Raw genomic sequence first — 19,418 nt, 5'->3', positions numbered from 1 at the left:
AGCTCGGTGCTTTGTGACCACCTAGGGGGGTGGGATAGGGAGGGTGGGAGGGAGGCCCGAGAGAGAGGGGATATAGGTATACATATAGCTGATTCACTTTGCTGTACAGCAGAAACTAACACAACATTGTAAAGCAATTATACTCCAATAAAGATGAAAAAAAAAAAGGAAAAGAAATGCTGTGATGCTGGAAGGTCTTTGTAAATAGAAAATTTTATTTGATAAATGTCCGGTACATAGGAGGTGCGCTTATTGAGTTAAAGAACAAGTGAAAGCACATGAGGGAGACTGGTAAACTTTTCCTATGGAAAATCTCCCTTCCCAAAAGAAGAGTGTCATCATTTCAGAGCTTTTCCTCAAGTAACAGAGCTGCCAATGAAGGTAGCTCCTTTCCTATTCCAGGTAGAACAGGAAAAAGACAGCAAAGCCTACTCTCCACAATTTGGGGAGCTCATTGACTCCAGTGATAAAGTAAGGCAACTTGGTATGTGAGGAATTATTTCCCGTCCTAACATGGTTTAGATTTCTTCTGATCTTGAAGGAAAAAAACCCCGTAATGTCCAGATTAAGTAGATCCAGCCGGACTGTGGACTGGGATGAATAAAAGAGCTCTGACTAGCAGGACTCTGGTTTACCACTGACCAGAGGACCCAGGGCCTGGCCTGTCTGCACAGTCTGCCATGGTGGTCTTGGGAGCCTGAAGGAAGGAGCTGGTGAAGGAAGGAGAGGCCTGTCCCCCCACCCATCAGTGCCTCCTTGGAGAAGGACGTCAGCCTCCTAAGGAGCTCTGAACTCTTGAGTTCTGGGTGGTGGCTGCCAGCAGAGAGGGCAGCTCACTGGGGGACTGGGAACCAAGGGGGAAGATCCATGATGCTGGGGGTTCTTCTTAGAGAAGATATTGTCGAACCCAAGTTTGTGTGCCTGATGCACAGTGAGGCCAAACAAACTAAAACTTCGGGGTACAGAGCAGAGAAAGTTTTATTTCAGGGCCAAGCAAGGACAATGGAGGTTCATGCTCAAAAGACCTGAGCACCCCAGTGGTTTTTGGGAAAGTTTTTTTTTTTTTGTGGTACGCGGGCCTCTCACTGTTGTGGCCTCTCCCGTTTCGGAGCACAGGCTCCGGACGCGCAGGCTCAGCGGTCATGGCTCACGGGCCCAGCCGCTCCGCGGCATGTGGGACCTTCCCGGACCGGGGCACGAACCCGTGTCCCCTGCATCAGCAGGCGGACTCTCAAGCACTGCGCCACGAGGGAAGCCCAGGGAAAGAGTTTTTAAAGGCAAAATTTGGGATGAGGGCTGCAGGGTGTGTGACTTTCTTCTGATTGGTTGGTGGTGAGGTAACAGGGTGAGGTTCCAGGAATCTTGTGCTCAGCCTGAAGTTACCATCCTCCAGCTGGATGGCGGACTTAGTTCCTGTAGAACTCAAAGATATATTGTCATGTCTTGAGGAGGAACTAGGACTCTGCTTTATTGCTGCACTGTTGTTTTTTGACTGCCTTTCCTTTGTTTCTGCATTCCCTCATTTCCCTAATTAATAACTGTTTGAATCTGCCCTTTGGAACTCAGGGAAGGTCTAGGAGGCCAAAGCATTTTTTCCTGCAAACAAGAAACATGGTAAGGCTTTTGTATCCAGGAGAGCCCCACAGGGTCCTATTGGATTTCAGAGAGTGTTCAAGAGAGATCTTAAAATGCTTTACCCTCTGAAAGAGAAGGGGAGAGAGGCTGTGTATTTGGGTTACCACTGAGGAGTCCAAGAGGAGGAGCGTCAGCTCACTAATAGGCCAACCTGCTCAGAGTTCCAGAGCCTTCGCTCTGCCAAGGGATGTATAGAGGGCCAGGTTTAGGCATGTGAGGCAGCCGTTTCCCGCCAAGGGAGAGAGGTAAGATTTAAGATGCCTCCCCAGCCCCCAATCTGATTTATATGGGTACAGGTAGACTTTATTTACATTTATATAACACTATATTCCTGACAACCACTATATGACTTGAATCATTTAAAAAATACTTTTAATTGTGGTAAAATGCACATAAAATTTATCATCTTTTTTTTTAAAAATTTAATTAATTAATTAATTTATTTATTTTTGGCTGTGTTGGGTCTTCGTTTGCGGGGGCCACTCTTCATCGCAGTGCGCGGGCCTCTCACTGTCGTGGCCTCTCTTGTTGCGGAGCACAGGCTCCAGACGCGCAGGCTCAGTAGTTGTGGCTCACGGGCCTAGTTGCTCTGCGGTATGTGGGATCTTCCCAGACCAGGGCTCGAACCGGTGTCCCCTGCATTAAGCAGGCAGATTCTCAACCACTGTGCCACCAGGGAAGCCCAAAATTTATTGTCTTGAGGCAGGAGATAGATGGGCCTCAGGCTGAGTAGCTGGAGTTTGCCCCCTGTGGATAGATACTCTAAGATGAAGGATGAGCTGAGCCCTGCCCAGATAAAATATAAAGAGATCATATATTTCTAATTTTCGAGGTCAAGGAGACCTTCCCAACTACACATGCACAGAAAGGCTCCTCGGGGGTCAAAAGGGGAGGGGGCGCCACCCATAGGAGGTGATGTCAACCTACCCATAGGCCTCTTCACTAGAATCCATCTTGGCTAAGTGTGTGCGTACAGGGGAGGACCCCGAGATAAACCAAATACGGACCCAGTGCCAGGTAAGCAAGATGATTGGCCAGAGGAAGCCCGGAAGAGATGCCCCATATAAGTGATTCAAACTACCACAAGGGCACGACTCTCTCTCTGAATCTGCCCATGTGAATCTATTCACACATACCCGCTTTCCACCTAATAAACACTTTACTTGTTTCACTGCTTTCCGTCTCTTTGTGGGAATTCATTTCTACAAAGCCGACAGGCCAGGGCCTTGTCACCGGTCCTCGTGGTCTAGTGGCTAGGATTCAGCGCTCTCACTGCTACAGCCTGACTTCAATCTCCGGCCAGGGAACCGAAATCCTGCTTCAAGCCACTATAGGCTGAGGCCACCCGAGATCAATGTTAACCATCTTTAAGTGGTATTAAGCACATTCACATTATTGCATAACCACCATCCCCATCCACCTCTAGAACCCTTTTCATCTTGCAAAACTGAAACTCTGTACCCATTAAACAACAACTTTCCATTCTCCCCTTGAAACCTAGCAGGATCCTGCAGGGCCTTTCCAGGTACAAAAGCTCCTCCATGTCTCCCGTTTCTTGTTTGTAGAAAAAAGGCTTTAGTCTCCTAGGCCTTCCCTGAGGTCCAAAAAGCAGGCACAAGCAGTTTCTAATTGGGGACTGAGGGAACGCAGAAACAAAGGAAAAGCAGTTAAGCAAGAAAAGTAATAACAATAGTTCAGTGACAACACAGAGTCCTAGTTCCTACAGAACAATCTGACATATCTGCAGGGTTGTTCTGTAGGAACTAAGACCCCACCCAGCTGGAGGATGGTGACTACACGCTGAGTACAAGCACTAGATCCCAGACTGGTTGAAACCAGAAGGCTGATGATTAAGATTCCTGAAACATCATCCTGTTACCTCACCACCCATCAATCAAAGGGAAGTCATGCACCCTGCAGCCCTTACCGCAAGTGCTGCCTTTAAAAACCCTTCCCTGAAGGCCACTCAGGAGTTCAGGTCTTTTGAGCACGAGCTGCTCATTCTCCTTGCTTGGTGTCTGCAATAAACACTGTACTTTCCTTCACCAAAACCCGGTGTCAGTAAACTGACTTTGCTGCATGGTAGACGAGCAGACCAAAGTTCAGTTCAGTTACATCCTCCCTCCAAAGCCCCTGCAACCATGGTTCTACTTTCTTCTTCTATGCATTTGACTATTCCAGGTATATCATAAAAAAGGAATCACACAGTATTTGTCCTTTTGCACTTGGCTTATTTCACTTAGCATAAAATCCTTTAGGTTCATTCATGTTGTAGCAGATATCAGAATGTCCTTCCTTTCTAAGGCTGCATAATATTCCATTGTATATACATACCACATTTTGCTTATCTGTCATGGACGCTTGGGTTTCTTCCCCTTTGGCTATTATGAATAATGCTGCTATGAACATGGGTGTACAAATACCTCTTCAAGATCCTGCTTTCAATTTTTTGGGTACATACCCAGAAGTGAAATTACTGGATCATATGGTAGCTCTATTTTTAATTTTTTGAGGAACCACCATAGTTTTCCATAGTGGCTGAACTGTTTTACATTCCCACCAACAGCCCAAGTGCTCCAGTTTCTTGAATTCCTCACCACTTGTTATTGAAACAGCACAGAAAACATTGACCAGCTTAAACTGGTTTTGCTTCCTTAAAACAGGTTGTTGATTAACCAAACCTGTAGCTATTTTACAGAGGTAGCACAGCCCAAGGGCAAGAGGGGGACCCATGTTTCTAGGATGACCCCAGAACCAAGAATCTTCGATCTACGGAACTCAAAGAATAGAACTGTTGCCCCCAGAGCCACAGGCTAGAAGTCCTTCAATAAGGAAAATCCAGCTTCCAAGCAGCCTGAATATCTTTGTTACCACATATATGGACTGGTTAGCGACTAGTCAATCAGCTTCTGCCCCTAACCCCTTAAATTTCACCCCAATCCTGGATTAGGGAGACAGATTTGAGCCTTGTTTCCTGTCTCCTTGCCAGTCATTCTCACAATAAAGCTTTTTCTTTTCTCAAAATCTGGTGCCACAGTATTGGCTTCAATGTATGAGGATCAGCAAGCCCTTACTCGGTAACATTTTCTGTTTGCTTGTTTGTTTATATTTTTGATAGTAGCTATTCTAATGGGTGTGAGGTAGAATCTTATTGTGGTTTTGATTTGCATTTCTCTAGTGATTGGTGACGTTGAGCATCTTTTCATGTGCTTATTGTTTATTTGCATATCTTTTTTGAAGAAATATCTATTCTAGTCCTTTGCCCACTTTTTCACTGAACTTCTTTCCCTTGAGTTATAGGAGTTCTTTATATATATATAGAAAATATATAATTTGAGAATATTTTCTCCCATTCTGTAGGCTGCCTTTTTACTCTGTTGATTTGTGTCCTTTGATGCACAGAAGTTTTAAATTTTGGTGTAGTCCAATTTATTTTTTTCTTTTGTTGCCTGTGCTTTTGGTGTCATATCCAAGAAATCATTGCCAAACCCAATGTTTTCTCCTAAGAGTCTTATAGTTTTAGGTCATATGTTTAGGTCTTTGATCTGTTTTAAGTTCATTTTTGTATATAGTAAGAATGGCAAAAACTCTCCATTCAAACCCCTGTCCTAGGAGACTTGACCAGACTTGAATGTGACTTCTAACCACCTAAAGCGACTTCCCTGGGACACCCAGCCCCCTTTTGAGTTCCTGTCTGGAAAATCTCAGGGCTATCAAAATAGTTTACTGTTTGTTCTAGCCAACACCTGAAGATAGGCCTTTGACCTCCTCTCCTTAGAGCACTTACTAAAAGAAGTTTATAATTGTGAATGTTCCTCTGTTTCTTTGAGATGTATAACTATCTCCTGCAACTGAGGAGCATCTTTCTCAGGGACCTGAGAGCCATTCCTTTGAAATGTAATCATCAGGAAGGGTAGGGCTCTGTCTCCCAGTCCCTTCTAAGTTCAGTAATTGCCAGTTAGCAGACACAGCTGCTCAAGTCACACTGACCGATCACAATCACACTGATGAACCCTTTGTCATTTGTCACTTGTGCCGCCAACTGCCGTCACTGCCGCCGCCGCCGCCAGTCTCCCTTTAAAATGCCCAGTCACCTCTGTCAATTCAGAATAGAGCTCAGCTCTTTCCCTTATTTTCAGTAGTAACTGCATAAATGTTTTCGATGCTTTAACTCTTGTCTGGATGTGTTTATCGTTGACAATGGCATAAAGTAAGGGTCCAACTTCATTCTATTCTGTGTAAGGATATCCAATTTTCCCAGCACCAGTTGTTGACTGAATCATCTTATAAGAGCAGAGAGCTTGTCATTCAAAGGACTCTTAGGTAAACATTTTTGAAAACTGAGGAATTCTTTTGTGTGGCAAACACTTCCCTAAATTTTAAAAAGAACGCACATCTTCATATACTAGATTTTTGAATAATGCTGTATTTCTACATAGGGGTAGATTACAAAATGCTTTCCCGTGTAATGTCTCATTTGGCCCTGCTAAGAATCCTGGGATCAGTAAGTAATGCAGGCCTGGAACGCCATCCCCTGCCGCCAGCCTCATTGCCCCCTGGCGGCAAGAGCCCTCCAAGGCTGGATGGAGCTGCTTATGGTCTCGTTTTTCTTGTCTTAAGGCAGATCTATGGACCCCAGAAAGTGATATGAAATTGGAAACCACAAGCAGGGATTTCATTAGGTCAGAACTAATGGTCTAATTCTATTATACCTTCAGTTAGAAAAGGGTTAAAAAGAAGCCATTGCTGCAAGCTGTATACCTGGAAAGGGCAATCAGATTTATACGCTACTCTGTTTTTCTATTACAGCCCCAGACTATTACTCCTAGTCTCTGTGTTCACCCGAAGAGGATCTGGGGGGTGGGAGGAGGTATGGTAGAATGCAAGACCTGCTCTTCCTCTTGGAAGTCCATACTTGTAGGTCAGGATGCTTATCTCCATATTCAAAACAGAAGCCGGTCAGCAACACTGTGACAGTGGGAGACACGGTCTTGCTTAATTCTGGCGCTGTCAGCTGATGGAATAGGAATCCAGCTGGGTACGTTGTCCTTGACAGTTGCCCTCATCTCTTATGCGTATGTGCTTGCGGCTGCTCAGTATTCGTTTCTCACGCTGCTTGGTAAGAACACCCCCTCCCCCCAGTCTCAGCCATCAGGTTTGCTAAAGATCAACCGACCCTACTCCCAAGTCCAGAGGTGGGTTCTGATTGGCTTTACTAGTGGCTCTCAATCCTGATTCACCTGAGGAGTTAAAAAGCGCTGGACTCCACCCCCAGAGAGTCTGGTTTAATTGTTATGGGTTGGGCCTGGGATTTGTTTTTTAATAGACTTTACTTTTCAGAGCAGTTTTAGGTTCACAGCAAAATTGAGCAGAAAGTACAGAGTTCCTATATAGCCCTTCTCTGCTCGCGCTCATGCATAGCCTCCCCGGTATTCACATCTCCTCCCAGAGTGGACTATTTGTTACAACTGATGACCCTACATTCATACATCATTATTACCCAGAGCCCATGGATTACATTGCTAGCGTGCACCCCAGTAGTGAGGCCAAACAAACTGAAACATTGGAGTTTGGAGGAGAGAAAGGTTTATTGCAGGGCCATGCAAGGAGACAGGTGGCTCATGCCTCCCCCAAAACCCCAAACTCCCTGAAAGGTTTCAGCAAAGCATTTTTAAAGGCCAGATGAGGGAAGGAGGTCACAGGGTATGTGATCATAATACACTCATGCATAATTCTCTGATTGGTTGATGGTGAGGTAACAGGGTGGTGTCACAGGGGTTAACGCTATCAATCCTTAGGCTCCAGGAGGCCGGTGGGGGGGGGGGGCTGTGTGCTCATGGTCATCAAGTAGTTAGCATCTTCCATTTGGTGGGGATTGGCGGGGGGGTTCGCATCTGTAAAACAACTCAGGAAATGTGCATACTTCAGAGAGGAGCTAAAGCAGAGCATATGGGGGAAGGCCCCAAAGGGTTCTGCTTGATGACAACATTAGGGTTCACTCTTGGTGTTCTAGTTCTGTGGGTTTTGACAAATGTATAATGGCATGTATCAGCCATTATAGTATCACACAGAGTAGTTTCACTGCCCTAAAAACCCCCTGTGCGGGGAGAGGGATAAATTGGGAGACTGGGATTGACATATACACACTACTATATATAAAATAGATAACTAATAAGGACCTACTGTATTGTACAGGGAACTCTACTCTGTAATGACCTACGTGGGGAAAAGGATCTAAAAAAGAGTGGATATGTGTATATGTATAACTGATTCACTTTGCTGTACAGTAGAAACTAACACAACATTGCAAATCAACTAGACTCCAATAAAAATAAAAACCTTCTGTGCTTTGTCTATTCATCCCTTCCTGCCTCCCCGCTGTAATAAACTCCTGACAACCATTGATCTTTTTACTGTCTCTATAGTTTTATCTTTTCCACAATGTCATATAATTGGAATCATACAGTATATAGTCTTTTGAGATTGGCTTCTTTCATTTAGTAATATGCATTTTTTAAAATTTTGTTTTTTTGTGGTACGCGGGCCTCTCACTGTTGTGGCCTCTCCCGTTGTGGAGCACAGGCTCTGGATGCGCAGGCCCAGCGGCCATGGCTTACGGGCCCGGCCGCTCCGTGGCATGTGGGATCTTCCTGGATCGGGGCACGAACCGTGTCCCCTGCATCGGCAGGCAGACTCTCAACCACTGCGCCACCAGGAAAGCCCAGGAATATGCATTTTAAAAATTGCTCTGGTTAGTTCTAATATGTACCCCTGTTTGAGATCTTGTCTTAAACCAGTCAACCATTTCCGTTTTGTGGTTGTGGTGTTTGGGTCAGGGATGGGCAAGTTTCCCAAGTGGGTCTAGTCACAGCAGACTTTGGTACACAGGCTCTTTTCTGCTGGCCCCAAATGAGGATGTCTATAGCCCACCCCTGCTGTAGCCATAGTGGCACCTTGAGGAGAGGGCCTGCCTGAGACTGGAGCCAGTACTGAGGAGGTGGAGCTGAGAAATGGGGAGAAACTGGGTCCTGAAACATCATATGAGCTTAGCTAAGAAGGTAGGATAAAGCTGCTCCCAAAGCCAGATTGACCCCTGGGCTTTTTGGATGGATGGCTTAGGATGCTTTTGGCTTCGACAATAGAAACTCAATTCAAAGTGGCTTACAATTGAACCATTTAAATTATTTCCCGAGTGGTTGTACCATATTATATTCCCAAGAGGAATGTATATGTGACTGGGTTTCTGCATTCTCACAAGCATTTTTTGTTATTACTATTTTTCATCTTAGTCTTTTTGATACGTGTGTAGCCATATGACACAACAATTACATTTTGGGGCATGTACCCCAGAGAAATGAAGACTTATTTTCAAACAGAAAATTTGACACAATTGTTTATGGAAACTTTATTCATAACTATCAAACGCTGGAAAGTACCCAAATGTCATTCAATGGGTGAATGGACGCACAAAGTGTTGTACGTCCATACCATGCTATACTACTCAGCAATAAAAATGAATGAACAATTGATACATGAAACAACTTGATGGAGCCTTTAAGGAATTAGGTTGAAGGAAAAAAGGTCAATCTCAGAAGGATACTTACTCTATGATTCCACTTCTATAGCATTCTTTAAATGAAAAATTGTAAACATGGTAAACAGATTAGTGGTTGCCTGGGATTAGTGAGGAGGGCATAAGTGCAGCTATAAAAGGGTAGCACAAGGAAGTCCTGTAGTGATGGGATCATTGAGTATTGTGATTTGGTGGTGGATACTCAAATTTACATGTGTGATAAAATTGTACAGGTCTACACACGCAGAGAGACACATGAGTACAATGGTGAAAAAAAATAAGTTTTATGTACTGTACTAATGTAAGTTTCTTAGTTTTGATATTATAGTACAGTTATATATAACATTAATAGCGGTGGAGGATGGGGAAATGGTCACGGGTCTATGACTTTGTATCTTTCTGTGAATTTTTTAAAATAAAATGTTATATGTGAAAAAACAAAACAAAACAAAAAAAACAAAGTGGCTTACAAGTAAGGACATTATCTCACGTCATAAGAAACCCACAGGGAGACCGGTTCCAGGTTGGGTGATCAGCAGCTCACTAAAGCATAAAAGACCCAAGTTTTTCCATCTTAACTATGTTCTGCCTTCTTTGCTGTAGTGCCTCTCTATCTTTTTAATTAATTAATTTATTTATTTATTTATTTTTGGCTGCATTGGGTCTTTGTTGCTGTGCACGGACTTTCTCTAGTTGTGCCGAGCAGGGGCTACTCTTCGTTGCAGTGCGTGGGCTTCTCATTGCGGTGGCCTCTCTTTTTGGGTAGCATGGGCTCTAGGTGTGCAGGCTTCAGTAGCTGTGGCACGCGGGCTTCAGCAGCTGTGGCTCACGGGCTCTAGAGCGCAGGCTCAGTAGTTGTGGCGCATGGGCTTAGTTGCTCTGCGGCATGTGGGATCTTCCCGGACCAGGGCTTGAACCCGTGTCCCCTGCACTGGCAGGCGGATTCTTAACCACTGTGCCACCTTGGAAGCCCCCTGTCTATCTTTAGGCTATTAGACGCAATATGGCAGTTCCCATGTATCTTTTAAATATGAGGGCATCCAAAAGAAAAGAGGACTGTATTTTCCAATCTTCTTCATGAGAGGGAGGAAGACTTTCTCGGAGTCCCCCAGCAGACTTCACTTCTGTCTCAATGGCCAGAAGGGGAATGGGGTACCATTAATGGGTAAGACTATCACGATTTACCCCTGGCCCAGGGAATAAGGTCAACATTTCAGGGAGCTGAATATCTAAATAAAATGTGGGTTTTAGAGAGCCCTGATTCTCTAAAGAGAGAATTTTGGAGAAGAAGGGGAGATAAATGATAGATAAGAAAAGAGTGATCTCTATCGCTTTATTGCCATTCAAGCCAAAAATTTTTGCAGATGGCCTGACAGAGGGGTTGGGGACAGACCCAGTAAGCACTGTGCGAGGATCGATGATGATAGTCCCATAAGGTCAGAATGATGCAGCTTTCAAGTCCAGCAGACCCTTGGTCCACCCCTGAGGCTCTGTTAGCAATAGGCTGCTCGCGAACTGGCATCTCGCTGATGAAGCGGTTGATCATGGATGGTGTGGAGTCTCCTGACTGACTTCCATCCTTTGGCAGTGCAGTGCAGTGGGCACCTACAGTGTGGGAAATGGTAGTCTCTCTCTCTGCCAGGCTGTACCAGGCGGCCTTAGGGAAGACTGGCAGCATCAGTGAAATTGCAAGCGAGCGATGGAGAGAGCCAAGCAACAGAGCTGGAGGACGGGCAGCACGTGGGAAATGGGAGAGCTGGTCATGGTGGGCTTGCATATCTGCTCAGCTTGCCTCTTACCAGCTGTTTGACCGTGGGAAAGTTGTTCAATCTTCCTGGGTCCCAATTTTCCATCTCTAAAATGTGGATAGTGACATCCATACAGGCTAGATGAGGACTACATGAAGAAATGTACAGGAGAGGGCCTGGCACATAGTAGGTGCTCAGTAAACACGTTCTCCATTTCTCCCAGGGCACCCTAGACATAAGAAAAAGCACAGGCTTCAGAGGAGACTTGAGTTTGTCTCCAGGCTCTTTGCTTTACCAAGAGCCAGTCATGTTTATTCCTCAGAACTTCACTTTCTCTCTCAGCTGTGAGGATTACATGGGATGATGTAAAGGGGCACCGAGGTGCTCAGGACATCTTGCTTTCCTTCCTCGTAGGCCCACACTACTTGAGCTGAGGTAACACAGCCCAGACAGGTTCGGGGAGGAAGCTTCCTGTGTCCCCGCTACCCCCCTTCCTTTCTTAAGCCAGGGTTCCTGTAAGAATGGTTGGCTGGCACCTGAGTCAGAACCTACTGTGGTGTTGGTTAGACGTGCATATTCCTGGGGTCCATAGGATCTGTTGACTCAGTCTATTGGGAGGCAATGCCTAAGGGAATCTGTGTTTTAAACTTCCCAGGAGATTCTTACGCCTGCAACTCAGGGATCACCATGGAGGGGTGGGAAAGGCCTCGGTGGGTCGCTGGCTCACCTGCTCTTCTCTCTCCCAGGCCCACCTCCTGGGACAGGCTGGCCCTTTCCCGAGCCTATGTGGAACCTGCCTATGCATGTTACACTGAACCAGTAGAAAGTGACCCTAGGGAACAGCAATACCCTCCTTTTACAGAGGAGGGAACTGGGCTCAGAGAAAGGAAGTGAACTTGTCCCACAGGCCAGGGCTGGGACTAGAATGAATGTTCCCTGTCTTCTCCCATTGCAAGCAACAGGCGTGAGTGTTAGGTCCCCAGTGTCCAGGTGGGGAAGGAAGTGGGTGGTGATCAGGGAGCTTCTCCATGCGCGCATTTCTGGTAAACTGACTAAAAAGGTCTGAAAAACAAAACAAAAACTAAAGAGCCAGAATCTCCAAGACTCCAGGACAGTAAGTCCCCTACAGACGAACCTTCAAGCTGCAAACTTCTCAAAGATGCAAGCGTGCATTCGCATGTCCAATCACGTAAGTTAGTTCACATGTCTGGCGTACATTGTCACGTGCATGCATCTTCTACAAGTGGTTGTGCTTTTATGTAATTTACTGTACAATACTATATAGAGTACAATAGTACAGGATCTCTATTTCAAGCCCAGGATGTCCGGAAGCAAGTGTAAAGGCAGCAGTATATGGCCGATTGTGTTAGTTGGGTATCTAGGCTAACTTTGTTGGACTTATGAACAAACTGGGCTTATGAACACGCTTTCGGAATAGAACTCGTTTGTGTGTAGGGGACTTACTATAATTTGCTTTAACTTCTTTTTCTCATTCTAGATACACACTGACTTTCATACTGTGTAGACTTCAGGCTCTGCAACCTGCACTGGCAGTCATGGAAAATTGCAAACTGAAGGCTGTCTCTTGCCCCAAAGCTCCGTTTTGTGAAGCAGCCAGGGGAGGGGAAGGCAACCTTGACGGGTGATCACTTCTAAGCCAGCTTTCCCAGGCCAAGAAACAGAGCTCACAGACCAAGCTGAGACACAGTGTATTGAATCATTTGAAAACACACAGCCTGAAGCGAGGAGGACGAGATGGGGTAACACACGGGATAGGGTACTGGTGGGGTGGAAAGACCACACAGTTACGCAGTGTTCATCAGGGCAGCAGCCTGGATTCCCTCCCCACCTGGAACACTAGGGGTCTAGGGAGTGAGGGGCCCTGAAACTTAAGCTTCATTAACTCCACGGAGAATCCCATTGTCTCTCTCTCTCTGCCACATTGGCTCACCCCACTGATGGTGGGGTTGTGAGGACCAGAGCTGAGGATGGGCAAGGTGGCTCAACACAGTGAAGATGTTTGAGGTTAACGTTCATTCTACTGAGGAGAGATGCAGAACGAGCTTCCCTGGCCACAGCTGTGCTTATCCATTACCTACAGAATCGCCGGAGAGTTTGCCTGGCCGGCTGGAGCCGATTGGTTTCTTACCTTTTCTGTATTGTATGACGCTTTGACATTTGGGGGCCTGACAAACCTGGGGAGGGACTGCTGCTCCCAGCGTTAGCCAATTCCTTGCAATCACCAACAACTTTGCCTGTGAGCCCGCCTTTGATATGCAAATAATTAATCCAGAGTCTATAGGTCCCCACAGTCTGGGACAGTATCCCCCTGCCCCGAATCACCCCAGGGCTGGGCACTGGAAAGATGAGGGACTGCTCCTACAGCCCCAGAGCCTGCCGAAATTATTCAAACTATCGAATCCTCTGCTTGCACAGTTTGCCTACCCTGCCTTGCCTGTTTCTTTCTAGGAAAACCACAATAAAGCCTCCTGCCCATGCTTTCCCCTCACTTATTCTACCTTCTAACTCACCTAGGTGCTTCCCCATGTGGCCTGGCATGCCTGTTTCTAGGGATTTGTGAGTATAAAGATGCCTTCCTTCAGGACAGTCATTTCTGTGTCTGCATGTCTTATCATACCTCGTACATTTTAAAAACAGTGACCAATTTAAGACTCATGACTACTGAGTACCTCACATACATCATGCATATCTAGTGAGTTTTGCTGCCTCGGCCGCATTTTACTGCATTGTGGTATTTGGTAAAAAAATAAATGTGTTTTACTGTATTGCGGTATTTGGAGTTCCAGTGTATCATACAGTGTATAATGAATATTTGGAGCTTCACGTGCCTCCTTCACGTGCCTTCCCATCCATCCTCGCCCTTTAGCACACATGTGCTCTACTTATTTTATCTATATTGAATATGTCTCACAGGAAACTAACTAATTAGCTATACTTAACCCATCTTCTGAGTTCTGTGTCTGTTTCACAAGTTATTAACATCTTCATCACCTCTGCTTAACATGTAAGTTTGTCTTTCCTGGATGTCAACCTGGTCCTCTCCAGCAGGTGCACATTCTCGGTCATGCAGCACCCACATGCTACGAAGGGCTGTGGAGCTGGAGTCCCTTCCTAGCTGGTGCTGGCCTCGCCTTGCCAGAAGGGCCTTGTTTCCTCACAGCCTCTCACCCTGAGCTGCTATGCTGAGAACTAAATGAGCAGGTGGGAGCAAACGGATGCCCAACCAGAGGCCCTGGGTGGCTGAGGCCTGACTTGTCACGAGGTCGCAGGGCCCAGCACCTGGCCCTGCAGCTGGTGCAGGGTCACAGGGGACTGCTGCAGACTGGTCATGACCCACACAAATGTCTGACTTGAGGGCCGCTGGGGACTTGGGGGGGAAGCATTCACTGAGCTGAGGTGCACACCTGGGGAGGGACAGGTGCTGAATCACACAAGGTGACACTGCTTCCCCAGGGGGAGGCCAGTGCTAAGTCTAATGGCTGAGTTTCAAGGGAAGGGAACGTAATAGACCTACTGGGGGTTGTTTGGCTCTTACAGGACTTCGGAGGAAGGATTCTTTCAGATTTTATGATGGTCCTTTCAGATTTTGTTCAAGCTCCCTTTCTATAAGCATTGAACAGGTGTCATGGAGGGCTAGACCAAGGACCAATCTGTCCTCTTTTGGTTTCTAATGATGAAAGCTCAGTTCCTGGCCAAACTAGTTGTCCCAGTTCTGTCTTTCCTTGGGGTGAATCCTCTACATCAACAGACTCTGGTAGACTTTCCTGCAGAAGGATCCAAACTTGTCAGAATACCTGCTAGGCTCAGGCCTGGACCCCATGTCACCGATGTATGAGAAGAGAGGACAAGTCTGAGGACAGGAAATCACCAAGTGCAGTAAAATAAGAAGCAATGTCTCCTTTGGGGCCAGTGAACCCTGGTAGGAAAAGCCTAGGCTCTAAAAGTGGCAGACAGATCTTCCTTTGGATCTGTTCTGCAAGCTCCTCTGTGAAATGCGTAACAGCATCTCTCCTCGAGTCGTGGTGAGGATTCGATTCCTGGCATGTCGTGGACATCCTGTTCATGATTGTCCCCTGGGAGGAGGAAAAGGTTGGCTCCATGGCCCCCTGAGAGGCATCACCAAGAATTACTTTAATGTTTTTTCTCCTATGGAGCCTGTTTTGAAACTTTTAATCTGTCTGGCTACATTTATTAGTTTGTTCTTTCATATTAAAAAATTGTATATTACTCAAGCTTATTTCCCCCATTTTATTAATCAAAGACATTTATAATCAAAGACTTTCAAGTAGCACAAGGTAACCAGTATTATCACACTCGATGCAATCTGAGTCACACACAAAGAACAATGCAATGCAATTGCAATGAAAATTAATACATGAGACCATCATTACTACTTTGAAGTACTTGGATACCCTAATTTCAGAAGCTTTACTCCAGATTAAATAGCATTGACAGCACTGTCTGGGCATTTCCTGAACATTTACTATATGTCAGGCTCTGTTCCAGCAGTTTTGCAATTTACCTCAGTGAATTCTCACCATCATCTTGCTGAGTGAGATGTGCTGTCAGTCTTGTGTTATAGGAGGACAGAAATGGCAACATATACGGGTTAAACAGCAGCTGGAAAAAAAAGGAAAAGCAGATGCTTGCCTCATTTCTTTTCCTGAGAAATGTACTGGGCCCTCAGGAGGAGAACTGGATCTTCCACTTGCTCCTGAGAGTGGTGCTGTCCCTTACACTGTAGCGGAATAAAATGATCTGCATATGTAGATAATTTTACACAAAAATTTTGTTACTGAAGGTTCAGAATAAACTTCGGGGAAATAGAGGCTGGACCATGATCTCTGAACCCCTCATCTCTTAGGTCCTTCATCAACTATTTTTAAATATCTAAAAATTTTTTTCGGATTGTAATAAAATGTTTTAAAACAGCAATCCTTAAAATTTTTTATTTCTTCCTCCTCACCCCCTACCTCTGCTTCCTGAGCCTTTATATTCCCAGATATATGTGTATCTAGTGCAGCAAGCAGTGTGATACAAGACATCAGGTGAAGAGTTTAATTAAAGTGATACTGAATGGGTTGTTCCCATACTCAACTGGCAGAGGCTCATGTAAACCCTCTTGGGAGCAACACAACTTCGACATGGGCCTGAGAGAATCTCCATAGTTAAAGTTCCAGGGAAAATGAACTCACCTTAAAAAAATTATAAAACACACAAAGAAGCAAGGCACTCTACGTATGAGCATGAAAAGAGAAGCTAGCAGTAATAAGCACATAAAGATTTAGACACTGGAATTATTAGATAGAAAATTTTAAAAGTATCTTTAAAGAAAAATAAACCTTAAAGCTTGAAAGCATAAGCAGGGAGCGAAAGATTGTAGGGAATGAATAAGCAGATTTGGAAAGGACTCAAATAGAAATCCATGATACGAAAACATATCTGAAATTAAAAACACAATGGATAAAGTAACAGATTGATCCAGCTAGAGATAGAGACAGTAAGCTGGAAGGTAGATCCACATAAATTACACGAGATGCAGAACAGAGAAACAAAGAAATGGGAATATGTAAAAGAGAAATTAAGAGATAGAGAGCATTGAGAAGGTGTAGTAAAAGTCCAGCTGGAGTTCTAGAAAGCGATATTAGACTAGATAAGAAGAAATGTTTAAAAGGATTATGGCTGAGAATTTTCCAGAATTGTTGAAAGATATATTGCTTTTCAGATTCAGGAAGCCAGAAGACTCTCAAACAGAGTAAATAAAAAGTCATCTCTACCCAGACCAGTTATAGTGAAACTACAGGCTACTAAAAATCTTAAAGTCAGCCAGAGAGAAAAGAATCACCATGAGAATGTAAACTCCATACAGGCAGGAATTTTGCCCATTTTGTTAGCTGATTTATCCAGATGGAAGAGTGCCTGGCATATAGTATACACTCACACATATTTGAAAGAAAAAATGAGTGAATCAACCTCCTACAGAGGAAAAGGAGTTAGACTGATGGTTGACTTTTCAATAGAAATCACATTATACCAGGAAACAAGGAAGGGGAAGGGAGAAAGAAAAAGTGGGAGAAATAAAAAAGCACAAAAGAAGAAGGTAGAGGTAAAAATTAATTACATTAGTTATCAAGGTAAATGTATTAAACTTTGTTAAAAGACAAAGAATCTCAGGATTAAGGGAAAAAACCAACAACAACTATCCAACTATATGTTGTTTATAAGAGACATACCTATAACAAAGGACAGAGGAAAGATGAAATTCAAATTAATGAAAAGATATACCAGACAAATACTATTCATGTTTGTTTCACGAATAGTATTGTCATGAAAACAAAAGTATTTAATGAAAACAAATAGTATTTTCATGAAAACATTCATGTAAAAAAAAAAAAAGAAGGCTGGTGTATCTATATATTTGATAAAGTAGACTTTAAGAAAAAGAAGATTTTTTTTAGAAATAAGGAGGGTCCCTATATATTGACAAAAGGTTTTTTATTTCAACCAGAAAGCGATAACATTCTAAATATGCATGTACTTAATAATACTGTTTCAAAATATATAAAACAAAATCTAGCAGATATATGAGGAAAATTTGAGAAAAGCATCATCTTAGTAAGGGATTTTATAATTAATCAAGTAGATGAAAAAAAATTCAGCAAGGGTATAGCAGATTTGAACAGCAAAATTAACAAACTTGACCTCATCAACATGTAGAGAAAAATGTGCCCAATAACTGGTGAATAAACACTCATGGAACACTTAAGAAAAACTGATCCCACAACTAAAAACATGAAATTGCAAAAGGAAAAATCTTATTGGTATAGGCAAATACACAGTAAAGGTAGTAAATCAACCATATATGTAACCTTCCTAGTAGGAAAGTTAAAAGACAAAAGAAGCAAAATCATCTATATCTGCAATAAGTAGTTAAGACATACATAAACAAAACAAAAAGATGTAAAATATGATGTCAAAAACAATAAACGTGGAGGGGGAGGAAAATTGCAGGGTTGTTGAACTTAAGAAATCAGCAACTTAGAATAATCAGATATCAAGTAATCATCTACATATTATGATACATATATATATTATGATAACAACAAACCAAAAAATCTGTAATAGATACACACACAAAAAAGAGAAAAGAATTGAAACATAACACTAAAGATAGTCATCAAATCACAAGAGAAGAAAGGAGAGGAACAAAAAAAAACTACAAAAACAATTAACAAAATGACAATAAATACATAACAATCAGTAATTACTTTAAATGTAAATGGACTTAATACTCCAATCAAAAGACATAGAGTGGCTGAATGGTTACAAAAACAAGACCCATATATATGCTGCCTACAAAAGACACATCAGACCTAAAGACACATACAGACTGACAGTGAGATGATAGAAAAAGATATTTCATGAAAATGGAAATCAAAAGAAAACTGGGTAGTAATACTTATATCAGACAAAATAGACTTTAAAGCAAAGACTGTAACAAGAGACAAAGACGGATATTACATAATGATTAAGGAATCAATTCAAGAAAATATAACTGTTGCAAATATATATGCACCCAATACAGGCATACCTAAATTCATAAAGCAAATATTAACAAACATAAAAGGAAAAATTGACAGTAATACAATAATAGTAGGGGACTTTAACACCCTACTTACATTAATGGACAGACAATCCAGACAGAAAATCAGTAAGAAAACACTGGCCTTAAATGACACATTATACCAGCTGGATTTAATAGCTATATATAAAGCATTTCATCCAAAAGTGGGCAGAATACACATTATTTTTAAGTGCACATGGAACATTCTCCAGGATCACATGCTAGTCCACAAAATAAGTCTTTGTAAATTTAAGAACACTGAAGTCAAATCAAGCATCTTTTCTGACCACAGTGCTATGAGATTAGAAATCAACTACAAGAAAAAAAAAAACAACTGCAAAAAACACAAACATGAAGAGGCTACACAATATGTTACTAAACAACCAATGGGTCGCAGAAAAAATCAAAGAGGAAATAAAAAAATACCTGGAAACAAATGAAAATGAAAACACAGTGATCCAAAATCTATGGGATGTAGAAAAAGCAGTTCTAAGAGGGAAGTTTATAAAGATACAAGCCTAGTCAAGAAACAAGAAAAATCTCAAATAAACAAACTAAACTTATGCCAAAAGGAACTAAAAAAAGAAGAACAAACAAAACCCCAAATTAATAGAAGAATAGAAACAAAGATCAGAAGAGAAATTAATGAAATAGAGACAAAAAATAATAGAAAAAAATTAATGAAATTAAGAGCTGGCTCTTCGAAAGCATAAACAAAATTGATAAACATTTAGCCAAACTCATCAAGAAAAAAGAAAGAGGACCCAAGTCAATAAAATCAGAAATGAAAGAGGAGCATTTACAACTGCCAGAAATA

The sequence above is a fragment of the Pseudorca crassidens genome, chromosome 2 (genome assembly GCF_039906515.1).
Source record: "Pseudorca crassidens isolate mPseCra1 chromosome 2, mPseCra1.hap1, whole genome shotgun sequence".
In the NCBI taxonomy this organism is placed as follows: domain Eukaryota; kingdom Metazoa; phylum Chordata; class Mammalia; order Artiodactyla; family Delphinidae; genus Pseudorca; species Pseudorca crassidens.
The sequence above is the reverse complement of the archived record's forward strand: the minus strand, read 5'-3'. Positions refer to the sequence as shown.